Here is a 13,408-nt window from a genome sequence, read left to right on the forward strand (position 1 = left end):
TTGGGCTTCTTGGATTTGTAGATTCTTATCTTAGTTCAAGTTTAGGAAGCTTTATACCATTATTTCTTCAAATATCTCTCTGCCCCTTTCTTTCTTCTCCTTCTGGGATGATGCCTCTATTCCTTTTCTTGATGATGTTCCACAGATCCCTTAGGCTCTATTCCCATTTCTTCAACCTTTTTTCTTTCTGTTCCTCAGAACTGATAGTTTCAATTGCCCTTTCCTCAAGTCTACTGATTCTTTCTTTTGCCTGCTCAAATCTGCTTTTGAATCCCTTTAGTGGATTTTTCATTTCTGCTATGCTTTTCATCTTCAGGATTTGTTTTTGTTCCTTTCTTGCTTTCTGTTTCTTTATTGATATTTCTATTTTGCACATACATTGCTTTTCCTGACTTGTCCATGTCTTCCTGTAACCCTTTGAGCATCTTTAAGAAAGTTGCCCTAAAGTCTTTGTCTAGTAAGACTGGCATTTGGTCTTCCTCAGGAATCATTTCTGTCCATGTATTTTGTTTCTCTGCATGGGTCATACTTTCCTGTTTCTTATAATAATGCCTTATAATTTGTTGTTGTTGTTGACACCTGGATATTTGAGTCTTATTACATGGTGACTCTGGAAAGTAGATTCTCTCCATTCCCTAAGACTTGCTGTTTTGTCTTTTTCCTACAGAGAAAAGAAGACAAACTTTTGAAATATTGGGAACACTATATGCTAAGCACTGTAACCTTTACATGTGACTTTTTTATTGCTGAAAACTATTTGCAAAATGGAATGAGATCTTTTCCTTATGTTAAAAAATGTATAGTGTAATAAATCCTTGACAGTTGCTAGATTATTTTGAGATATTTTCCATTTCCCCAAATTTGCAACCATCTTTGTATCATGGCAGTTGAATTTCTTTGGAGGTCATCTCACAAAGAACAAGGCTTTAACCTGTTTATGGTGATGAGTAGAATACAACAAACTGTAAATGAAATTTGTGTGCTTATCAGTGGTAAAGCACACATATCAACTAAGTAACTTGGTTCTACATATTGTAAAGCAAAAATGATTCAGATTTGCCTCAGCAAAATTGTACATGACCATGAGTTGAAGACCTTTGACATCTCTCATGTTTAATCTTTAAACCCCATTGTACAAATGTTGACCATAAATAGCATTTATATTTGTTGTTCATTTTAGTTTTGTCTCTCTCCCTCCATTCCTCTGTTCTTACCTCCATTTCTCTTTCTTTCTCTCAAAATAAATAATAATAAAACAATAATCTGAGCTGCTTATTTAGGACAAGCTCTATCATTGTGCTTAATTTAAAAAAGTCATGGCAGCCTTAATAAATATAATAGAATCCTTATATTCTGTACATAAAAACAACTACCAAGTCCTTACCATGTGCAAGACACTGAGTTGTTTAGATGTTTCTTTGACCTGCATATGCAGTGCAACCACCCAGGGAATCTTTTAAAACTCAGATACCCAGGTCTAGGCTTAGACCTGCTGAACCAAAGGCAGGTAACCAGTGGATTCCTGAGTTCCTAGCTACACCAACCACTTTCATACACATCACTTAATTCTCATAACTGTGTGAGGTTCTATCTTGCCACACACTATGCTTGAGATGACTGACTCTCTTCAGTAAACTGCCCAGGGTTGCAAGGTGTCCTTTTCTTGTTCCTGACCTTAGACAAAAAGCTTTCAGCTTTTCACCACTGAGTATGATGTTAATAGAACTCCCATACAGGTAAACAGTTTTGAGAGGTAAATCAATCAGTCAGTTCAGTTCAGTCGCTCAGTCGTGTCCGACTCTTTGCGACCCCATGAAGAGAGGTAAATAGGTAACTGTAAAGGTTGCCACTTCTGAAATATTAGTGTAACATGCTATTCACATACTTCATAGTTTTTGTAGCATCATCACTATGCATTTCTAGCACAGAAACTGTAGTTCTCTTCAAGTGTGCTAAACGAGATGTAAACATTAGTATAACTTTGAATATATTTCAATGTCATTTGGTAAAACTTCTGGTAATGCATTGTGTTGGCCATCAATATCACATAATAAAACCATGATACAGTCATCTAGTTAGAATTTCAAGTTCAAGTTTCATTCATGTTTACTTTTTTAATGTAACAGACATCACTTGACTAAAGGTTTATCCCATAATTAACATTTCTCTAGAATAGTCTTCAAAACACAAGGTTAGATTTCCAGGCATATTTCATCTACACTAAATGTCCCTGATTTCAGGGTCATGATTAATAAGCCCAGGGTATGCATCTGACCTAACATGGGCCAATCAAAGTTTTTTTCCCAGGCATTTAAAATCTGGAAATGAAAACCCAGATGTTAAGTGTTGCTGGAGGAGAGTTACATTATTGCACATACACAATACATAATTTTTTAGCATTAGTATGGTTATTAATTTGATGCCTACAGGTCTATGATTCACTTACTGTACTCCCATTTTAACTGATCAAAAACTAAAGTTAAAAGAGGGTGTGTGAGTGCTAAGTTGCTTCAGTTGTGTCCAACTCTTTGCGACCCTATGGACTGTAGCCTGCCAGCTCTTCTGTCCATGGGATCCTCAGGCAAGAATACTGGAGTGGGCTGCCATTCCCTCCTCCAGGGGAATCTTCCCAATCCAGGGATGGAACCTGCATCTCTTATGTCTCCTGCACTGTTAGGTGGGGTCTTCACCACTAGCACCACCTGGGAAGCCTTAAAAGAGACTAACTCCATATAATCGTGTGCTGAGTAAGTGGAAAGAGTGGTATTTGTATCAGGCGGTGTGGCTTCAGGGGGCCAGCCCTCAACTGTTATTCCAATGTGAACTCTCTGTATTATGCATGCTTACTCTGCATTTCACTAGAGATAATTACTGAACAATCCCACATGGAATTCAAACAACCATTTTTAAATAATAAAGTTATTTTTAATAATATTAATGAATTATCCATATGTTGAGCTGAATAACATAATCACAGATTAGAATTTGTTGTTTTTCATTTCATACACTTGTATTTCTAGGCATCTACTGTGATTCTAATTAATTCTGCTAAATATTTGTTTCTGACTGGCTGAGTGTATCTAAGTTGATGGAGGAAGCAGCAAAGAGGAACCACAATTCCAGATATAATTCTGAAGAATAACAGAAAGCAACATAGAAATTTCCTTGTCTTAGAGTACAGACTAACAGTGACAACAACAAAAACACGATTATACTGGGCACATATCTGAGAGTATTGGGAGAGCATATTTTCTTTTTAACTTAGAGAATATACAGGCTTAATTTAATGAATCTAAATTCTTGAATTACAAAAATTCTTTTAGTTCTAGGGGAGATAAATTGAATTTACTGAGATGTTATGTGTATGTACTAGTTTTCTCCTGCTGCTTTAACAAGTTACCACTTATACAGTTCTATAGGTTAGAGGTCTGACTTGGGTTGCACTGGGCTGAAATCAAGGTTTTGGTAGGGGGCATTCCTTTTTGGAGACTGTAGAGGAGAATCTGTTTCCTCCTCATTGGTTTGTTGGTGGAATTCAGTCCTTGCAGTTGTAAAACCTATGTCCATGTTTTCTCTCTGGCTGTAAGTGAAGTCGCTCAGTCATGTCTGACTCTTTGCGACACTGTGGACTGTAGCTTGCCAGGCTCCTCCATCTATGGGATTTTCCAGGCAAGGACACTGAAGTGGGTTGCCATTTCCTTCTCCAAGGGATCTTCCTGACCCAGGGATTGAACCCGGGTCTCTTGCATTGCAGGAAGACTCTTTACCATATGAACCATCAGGGAAGCCCCTCTGGCTGTAAGCAAAGGGCCATTTCCTCTTCTGGGGATCACTGGATTCCTTCTTCCATCTTCAAAGCAGTAGTAATGTCAATCCTTTGCACATTGTGCTTCTCTGAAACACTCTTCTTTCAGTTCTTCCACTTTGAAGGGTTCACATGTTTAGACTGGGTCAGGATAATATCTCTATTCCAAGGTTTTTAGCCTTAATCACAGCAGCAAAGTGCATTTTGCTGTATAAAGAAACATATTCACAATAGGTTAGGATGTGCACATTTATTCTGCCTATCATAGAGCATCAGTCAAAAATTTTGAGGCTGCAAATAGAAAACATGACTAATAGCAACTGAAAGAAATAGAAATTATTTCTCTGCAATAAAATGAAGTCTGGATGCAGTGAGATTAGATTTGGGTGGTCCATCAAGGAATTAGTCTCTTCCATCTTTCTACTCCACCATCTTTAGGGTTTTGACTTGCTGCTGTTGCTGCAGTCCCAAGCACTGTGTCTGCTTTCAAGGCCATAAAAAAGAGGGAGAATTATTATAGAATCTCTCCTTCAAACTTTCTTACATATCTTTGGTCAGTATGGGGTCAAATGGCCACCTTTGTTGCAAGAAAGGATAAAAAATAGAGTATCTGGTAGAGATGAACTACATTGTCTGGAAAGTCTTAGAGCAATTATAAGTCATCTCATGAAACAGTCATGAGAGATATCTAGGGGGTTTAAGCAAAGAAGAGTGAGGGAGTGTTCTTGATTAGGCAGTGAACAATGAGTTATCTCAGACTCAAAGGAAAATTGAAGCAACCAATAGTCAGGAGAGAAATATCCAGCATGTCTCCAAGGAACAGGAGCATTCCTGAGCAATAGGAATTTGTGAACTTTTCGTGAGATAGTGCAATAATGTAACTCTCCTCCAGCAACACTTAACATCTGGGTTTTCATTTCCAGATTTTAAATGCCTGGGAAAAAAACTTTGATTGGCCCATGTTAGGTCAGATGCGTACCCTGGGCTTATTAATCATGACCCTGAAATCAGGGACATCCCAATACTCTCAGATATGTGCCCAGTATAATCGTGTTTTTGTTGTTGTCACTGTTAGTCTGTACTCTAAGACAAGGAAATTTCTATGTTGCTTTCTGTTATTCTTCAGAATTATATCTGGAATTGTGGTTCCTCTTTGCTGCTTCCTCCATCAACTTAGATACACTCAGCCAGTCAGAAACAAATATTTAGCAGAATTAATTAGAATCACAGTAGATGCCTAGAAATACAAGTGTATGAAATGAAAAACAACAAATTCTAATCTGTGATTATGTTATTCAGCTCAACATATGGATAATTCATTAATATTATTAAAAATAACTTTATTATTTAAAAATGGTTGTTTGAATTCCATGTGGGATTGTTCAGTAATTATCTCTAGTGAAATGCAGAGTAAGCATGCATAATACAGAGAGTTCACATTGGAATAACAGTTGAGGGCTGGCCCCCTGAAGCCACACCGCCTGATACAAATACCACTCTTTCCACTTACTCAGCACACGATTATATGGAGTTAGTCTCTTTTAAGGCTTCCCAGGTGGTGCTAGTGGTGAAGACCCCACCTAACAGTGCAGGAGACATAAGAGATGCAGGTTCCATCCCTGGATTGGGAAGATTCCCCTGGAGGAGGGAATGGCAGCCCACTCCAGTATTCTTGCCTGAGGATCCCATGGACAGAAGAGCTGGCAGGCTACAGTCCATAGGGTCGCAAAGAGTTGGACACAACTGAAGCAACTTAGCACTCACACACCCTCTTTTAACTTTAGTTTTTGATCAGTTAAAATGGGAGTACAGTAAGTGAATCATAGACCTGTAGGCATCAAATTAATAACCATACTAATGCTAAAAAATTATGTATTGTGTATGTAAAAGCAATTTTTTTTTCTGACAACCCTATCCACACATGACCTACCAAAGATATGCAGAACAATGTGACTCCCTGGGAAGCTGGAGAAGCCCAGTCCTAAAGCCCCAGGCACACTTTCTGAGACTGACACTGAACCAGGATGACAGACATCCCCCTGCTTTGAATCCAAAGATACCAAGCATTAAGGAACAAGATAGAGTTGTCTACCACTGGGAGATGACATATTTACAAATTTTTTTATTGTTCCTGTGAAACTCAAATTTAGCTCTATTTTTATTGCTAAATCTGGTAACCCTGTGTTGCAGTCCCTTCCATCTCCCAGTGGCAGGAGATCCTGGGCAGGACTGTCTTCTGTTCTTCCCCCAAAGATAGAGGACTTTATTTCTAAACTTTTCCTCAGACACAATGCATGTTCACTGGTGCCCCAGGACTGACAGTGTTTCAAAGCTCTCCCCATGACACAGAACTTTAGTCACACAAGGAAGAAAGATCTGGATGGGGCTTACGGTTCTCCTAGAGTGGAAGCGGCCCCTCCTCCATGTCTGCACCCCCTCGGGGAGAGGGGGCTCTATCAGTCTCCTGCCCCTCCCGCCCCCAACTGCACTGATGGCAAAGTGGTAGAGTTTGTGCATGAGCCTGTGGAAGGGCACAGGTGCTCCTCATGTCCTTTGCTGCCTTCTGTTACAAAAAGCAAAGCTCTTAACTACCTGTCTGGCGCCTGACGTCTTTCCACTGTGTCCCACCACTGGTGGGCAAGTGCTGCTGTCCTCCTACCCTTAAAAGGGCCTACCTTTCCTTGGATTCAGAGCTATTTGGTTAACCTATAACCTCAGGTCTTTGATGGGTTTAAGGAAACTTATAATTGTACAGTTTATCTAGATCTCACTTGTTAGAGTAGGAGAAACACTCCTTGTTTTCTGGATGTTTACAACTCCTTGTCTTTCTGTTTTTATTAGGACATAAAAAAGTACACAACATTTTACTGTAATAAAGAAAATACAATACTTAGTGCCTTACCTTTCTTATTACCCAACTATATACTAGGGACATTTTTTCACCAAAAATGTAACCACACAAAAGCTTCTGCCAAGGGCTTTTAGGATCTCTGAAAGCCATTTCTTTCTCACACACACTTCTTGGCTCCAAGGAGCATATGCTGACCACAACTAGGGTTGTCAGAACTACCAAACCACTGAGGTTGAGGTGGATGATAAAATAAGTGACTTCAAATTAAGATCTCATAAAGCCATCCTTGGAGTCTCTTATTTAGAATATATAGGCATTTTTATTATCTTTACAAGTTTCAGTATTGCATAGTTTACTTCCTCATTATGCGTTGCCTCTCTGAGCGGACTAATTTGAAATGTTACACTAGAACGAGACCTACTGCAAGATGTGTATAATTTGCTCTACCCATGGGGTTAAGAGTTGCCTTTATCTGCCCTTTATGCCTACTGTTATTGTCTTTCTTTTTTATAAAGATGCTACTCCTTTGTCTTCTTTAATTTTTCAGCTGTGCTGGGCCTTGCCTGCTGCGTGAGGGCTCTCTCCAGCTGTGGTGAGCGGGCTTCTCACTGCGGTGGCCCCTCTAGTTGCAGAGTGTGGTCTCCAGGCACAAGGGCTCCAGCAGGTGCAGCACACGGGCTCAGCAGTTGCAGCACACAGGCTCAGCTGCCTCGTGGCATGTGGAGTCATCCCGAATTAGGGATCAAACCTGTGTCTCCTGCATTGGCAGGTGGACTCAACCACTGAACCACCAAGGAAGTCCCCTTACTGCTATTTTCTATAACATAATTGGAATGTGACTTCTGAGTACCTCAAGTCATCACACTGGTGTTCAGTTGGAAAACTTGAGACATATCATGTGCACATTTATTCCATCCTCTTTGGGTCACTCTTTGTTTCATTTCTGTAACTCCACTTGCTATTCCTGGAAGACTCTATTTTATTCAACTTTCACTACTATCTTCCCATCTCCCAATACCTATTTTAGTACTTTACGTAAAATTGGAACAATAGTTTCATGTTTAAAAAAGTATTGAAATAACATGCTTATAACTATGACCTAATCATGGTGGCATTTGCTTATCTCTCAGAACAAAGGTAGGAAAAATAATCACCTTTTAGAGCAACCAAAATATTGTGATTTATGTTACAAGATGCAACAAAATTTAAGTTACCACTGGGTTTTCTGTATTTCCTGGTGTAATTTAGCTCCACATTTCCTAGCTGGATGACCCAGAGGCATGTGAAGCTCAGCGCATCAGGCAGCAATCGCCACTCTGCCATCAGCCTCCTTCCTCCTGTGCTCCCCCTATGAATGGCACCACCGTGTGCGCGTGCACCCAAGCTAGGAACCTGGGGGCAAACCTTTGGTCTTCAATCCTTCCAGTTTCCTGTATCCAAGAAGTCTTCAAGTCTTACAAATTCTCCCTCCTCCCCTTTCCCCAACCAGGCCTTTTCTCCACCCCACTGCCAATCTTTATGGAAGGTTCTCATTATTTGTCACCTGGCAATGGCCTATCTCCCAACCGCATTCTCACTTGCTAAAGTGATATCCTCCATAAAGCCCTCAAGATGCTCATTTTAAAATCCAAATCCTGCAAAGGGTCCCCAAGTTCTCTGACAAGGAGTCGGCACTTCCTGGCCTGGCATGTGCAGACGTCTCTAAGCTGCCCTGCCCCCCTGCACTGGTGTCGAGCCTTCTCCACTTCGCCTTCCATGTTGTCGCCTTGCTAAACCTCCTCAGCTCCCCCACGTGCCACTGTCTCCCTTGCCAACATGACTTTATGTCTATAATACCCTCTTTCAGACTGCCCTTCACCCAGGCTTCATCATCTGGCTGATGGCTATCAGGATGCAACTTGGATGGGCCACTCTTGACCTGGGTAGGCTTGAGGCAGGATGAGCTGTTTGCTCAGCCTCTTGTCTGTAAGAAGGGAGAGTAATGCCAGCCTTTCTGGACTGCTAGGTTGAGCTAGAAATAGAATACAAGGGTCTGGTGGTGAAAACAATAACACACATAATTCATACTATGGTATAAGAAATCTAAGTGCTTTATTCATATTAACTCCTTTATTATTCCCATACTCAGTTCAAGAGTCACCTCCTCCATGTAGCCTTTCTTGATTTCTCAAAACTTGATGTCTTTGCTGATCATTTTCTATTTGTCCCCCTGAATCCATTCTCACCCTTCTCTGTCCTGCAAAGCCCTGGAAGAGTACATATGTGGAGCAAGTCACTTGGGCTCCTTTGCTGGCCTCCAGGTTGCTTTTTTTAGGTGAGATCACAGAGCCATTGGAGAGAGAGGCTAGGATACCATTCCCCATGGCCTCCCTGACAGAGTCATGGTTCTGCCATGGCTGCTTCCTTCTCTGTATTAGTTTGCTAGAACTGCTGCCATATCGAAGCACCACAGCCTGGACAGGCAACAACTGTCATTCCTTCTAGCAGCAGGACATCTGGATCCCACAGTTCTGGAAGCCAGAAGTCCAAGACCAAGGTGTCAGCTGGCTTGGTGCCTTCTGCATCCTCTCCTTGGCCAAGTTCTCCCTGTGTCCTCCCCACGAAGTCGTCCCTCTGCGTGTCTGTGTCCTGGTCTCCCCTTCTTATAAGGACACCAGGCATGACTGACCTTCCCACAGGACCTCATTTTACCTCAGTCACCTTTGTACAGACCCTCTCTCCAAACACAGTCACATTCTGAGGTGCTGGGTTGACTTCGACATACACCTGGGGGACACAACTCAGCCCACAGCACTCCCCACCTTCAGCTCCAGTCAGACGTCTTGGTGTTGCAGCGCCAGCCTCCACTAGGTGTCTGGCGGTCTCCCCTTCAGGCGCAGGTGGGGCAGCGGCTCCCCCGCACTCTCCCCTGCCGCCAGCATCTGCTGTGGCCCTCAGCCTGGGTGCGCTGTCTTGAGGTACTTCCTCACTGTGGCCGCGTGAGCTTCCAGCTGGACTCCGTTTCCTGCTGGGACACTGATGCCGTGCTACTCCGGGACTTCCCTCGCCCGCCCCCAGCACTTAAGTTACAGGGTGGCGACTGCTGACCCCCTGTCCATGTTCCCTTCGAAACTGCAAGCTCCTCAGGGATAAAAACCATTCCTTTTAAATTTTGTATCTTTGGGTCTGTACAGTAGGTGCTCAAAGTCTGCTGTGCAATTTAACCACTGGCCGATGCTCCCCTGCCAGCTTTCCCCTATAGCCTCTTGCAGCCTTACTTCTTTAGACCACTAGTACATCTTCCCCAGGGTACAGAAACAGCTTCTGAGTGGACCTCACCCTTCCCCATCTCTTTCTCCATCAGTGCTGATGACAGGCTAACCTTCCTAATCAGTGATGCTCAGTGGTGTCCATACTGTCCTAACCTACTCTGCCCATCACCACCACCCTCCTTGCAACCCAGAAAAAACTTCTACTGCCAACTTTGTGCTGCTGCTCATGAACCTCTATCCACCTGAAGTGGTTGCCGTCCTTGCCTTCAGATGGAATTTTACCCAGCCTTCTAGGGTGGATGTTCAGGACATCACTGTATCATAAGTACTAGCCCACCCAAACAAGATTAGCTTGGAGTGGGAGCAGGGCTGAAAGGCTAAGCTGTGGTGTGCTACCCTTCTGCTTACTGGTTAGGGGGAAGGTGGATGAGTCCTGAAGGCTCCGAGCTGTGGTAGGTTACTCTTCTGGTTATGGTTAGGGGGAAGGAAGGTGCATGAGTATCTGAGGATGGGCTGGATCATGAGGGAAACCTGAAACAGCAGGTGTTTTCTGATATTGCTTATTTGTGTGGTCCTAAGAAAACCATTGTTTATTTTGGTGCCTCAGTTGTCCAGCAGCTTAGACTAGAATCTGATGGCCTTCAAAGGCCCTTCAAATTCTGCAATTCAATTTTCTTCAATATACATCAGATTTGATTTGCTGTTTTAGCTCATGATAACCTTCTATCTCTTAAGGCCAGATTTCCCTCAAGAAAAAGGAAAAAAGCTTTCTCTTCAAAGGCTGAATGTTTAGCAAACCTGTATGTTGTATGCCACTTTTATTTATCTGCAGTTTCTGTAGGCCCAGTCTTCTCTTGAGAATGGCACCTGTGAGAATCTTATAAGGTAAAACGTGGGAGATGGTGAGAGGTCGGAGCCACTAAAATCAGTTTTGGCTTATAAGCAAGAACACAGTCTTAGGGCTGCCCTTGTTATGTCCAGTCATGAGGGAAATGCACCATTCCATACATTCCAACACTCTTGAAAATAATATTTTATGAACTGAGAGTTCCTGACTGTGGCAATAAGACAAGCCCTAAATAACCAGAACCTCTGTGCTTGAAACACACACGAGTGTATGTGTTTGACAAAAACTTGCACATGAATGTATGTGTTTGAAGAGAACTCTCACACCAGTGTATACATTTGAAGAGAACTCGCACACGAGTGTATGTGTTTGAAGAGAATTCACACACGAGTGTATGTGTTTGAAGAGAGCTCTCACACGAGTGTATACATTTGAAGAGAACTTGCACACGAGTGTATGTGTCTGACGAGAACTCGCACAGGAGTGTATGTGTCTGACGAGAACTTGCACGTGAATGTATGTGTTTGAAGAGAACTCACACACGAGTGTATACATTTGAAGACAGCTCTCACACGAGTGTATGTGTCTGACCAGAACTCGCACACGAGTGTATGTGTTTGAAGAGAACTCGCACATGAGTGCATGTGTTTGAAGACAGCTCTCACACGAGTATATGTGTCTGATGAGAACTCGCACACGGGTGTATGTGTTTGAAGAGAACTCGCACACGAGTGTATACATTTGAAGACAGTTCTCACACGAGTGTATGTGTATGACGAGAGCTCACTCACGGGTGTATGTGTCTGACGAGAACTCGCACACGAGTGTATCTGTCTGACGAGAACTCGCACACGAGTGTATGTGTTTGAAGAGAACTCGCACATGAGTGCATGTGTTTGAAGACAGCTCTCACACGAGTGTACGTGTCTGACAAGAACTCCCACACAAGTGTATACATTTGAAGAGAACTCACACACGAGTGCATGTGTTTGACGAGAACTCCCATACAAGAAATGGGGAAATGGAAGGACACCTACTTTCACAGAAAAGAAGAGTTAGCTGAGGCAGTTCTGAGCACCTCCTCTAATCTCCTAAAAGCAAGCTTTACAAGCTCAGAGTATATCACGTTACATGGAAATCATTTATGTATTAAGTCCCTATTTCCAAAAGACTTATGAATGAATGTGAATTAAGGATGGGAGCAGTTTTGTTTTTATTTTTCTGTATCCTCAGCTTCTGGCACAATATGTAGAACATAGCAGGTTTTCAACAAATGTTGGTCAAATGAATAAAAATGCCACCTCAGTGCTTGGAAACAGGGCTGCAGAAGACATGTAAGACCATGTTCCCTGCAGAGCAGTAACTGGGCTGAGCGACAGATAGCAAGCAGTTGAGGGGGTTTGAGAGGAGAAAAAAGGTTATGAATGAAAACACTTCTGTACCCAAACACCCTGCTTTATGAAAATCTAACCACTTTTAGGAGTCTGTTTCCCTTGAAACACTCATTCAAGCATTGCCATCTCTTCGATTTAATATTTTAAGGAAAATCTACTAGGCTTTCATGGTTGCTCTGAGATAGTTTCTATGGAAAATACTCAGATTGAACCTAACACAACTATTGATTTGTTTCAGAAAAAGATCAATATGAATTTTTCTTTAGGGAGAAATACTAACATTGACTTCTCTTTAACCAACACTTCCCTTCTGGCGAGTGCCAGCTGCTAGTGACGAGGGCAGAGGAGAGACCAGTGCCTGCGGAGCACAAGCAGCTGGAAACCGCCAGATGCCCCTGCAGTGGAGGGAACGGGCGCCTTTCCAGTGTGGCACACCTGGAGCCATTTGCAAACAATTTAAACCAACTGCTTAAACAACAATTAAGTGTGGTCTCTCATTTAAAGCCAACGTATATTTTCCCAAACACACCACAGATCAAGGGTCACCAGTTGTCCCAAGGCCAAGGAGTAAAGTGCTCCCAGGACGCAGGACATCCTATTCCAGAAAGGAGACCCTGGGCAGACTGGACAAGAGGCTGCACTCATGAAAGACACTCTATATTGAGTGCAAGGACCAAACTTCCCCTCTTCTTTATGTGACAACTAAACATTCTATAAATAAGAAAATGTTTAAAACTAAAAGGAACAGAAAATGACTGATACAAACTAAAACCAAGTATTTCTTTAGAAAATAGGTAAAGAGGGCTAAGGGATTATTACCTCCACTCTGTGAAACTTCATGCAACAACGAGAAGACAGCACAGTCCGTTTCAAGGTGGGTCTGCCTACCACAGAGGCGGCACTTCACCACCGAGCCTATCACAGTCAGACGTGTAATTCTGGTGATCAGAACGACACTTGTACTGACTCTGAAGTTCTAGAGTTGCTATTACTCAAGGAAAAAACCACACACATACCTTTATAACAGAAAGAAACTTCATACATGGCTTGAATAAAATAACCACAAAGCAGAGAGCTTCCTGCCCCATTGGCTTGGTTGTTATGACTGCAATGAAAATAGTGAGATTTTAAAAGCAAAAGTTCACCTTATATTGTACGTTTTTATTATATTCAATAGCTTGTAATAGCCTGTAATGAAAAAGAATCTGAAATTTTGTGTATACATATATATGCAACTGAATCACTTTGCTGTATACCTGA

This window comes from Cervus canadensis, chromosome 28 (assembly GCF_019320065.1).
Source record: "Cervus canadensis isolate Bull #8, Minnesota chromosome 28, ASM1932006v1, whole genome shotgun sequence".
Classification (NCBI taxonomy): Eukaryota; Metazoa; Chordata; class Mammalia; order Artiodactyla; family Cervidae; genus Cervus; species Cervus canadensis.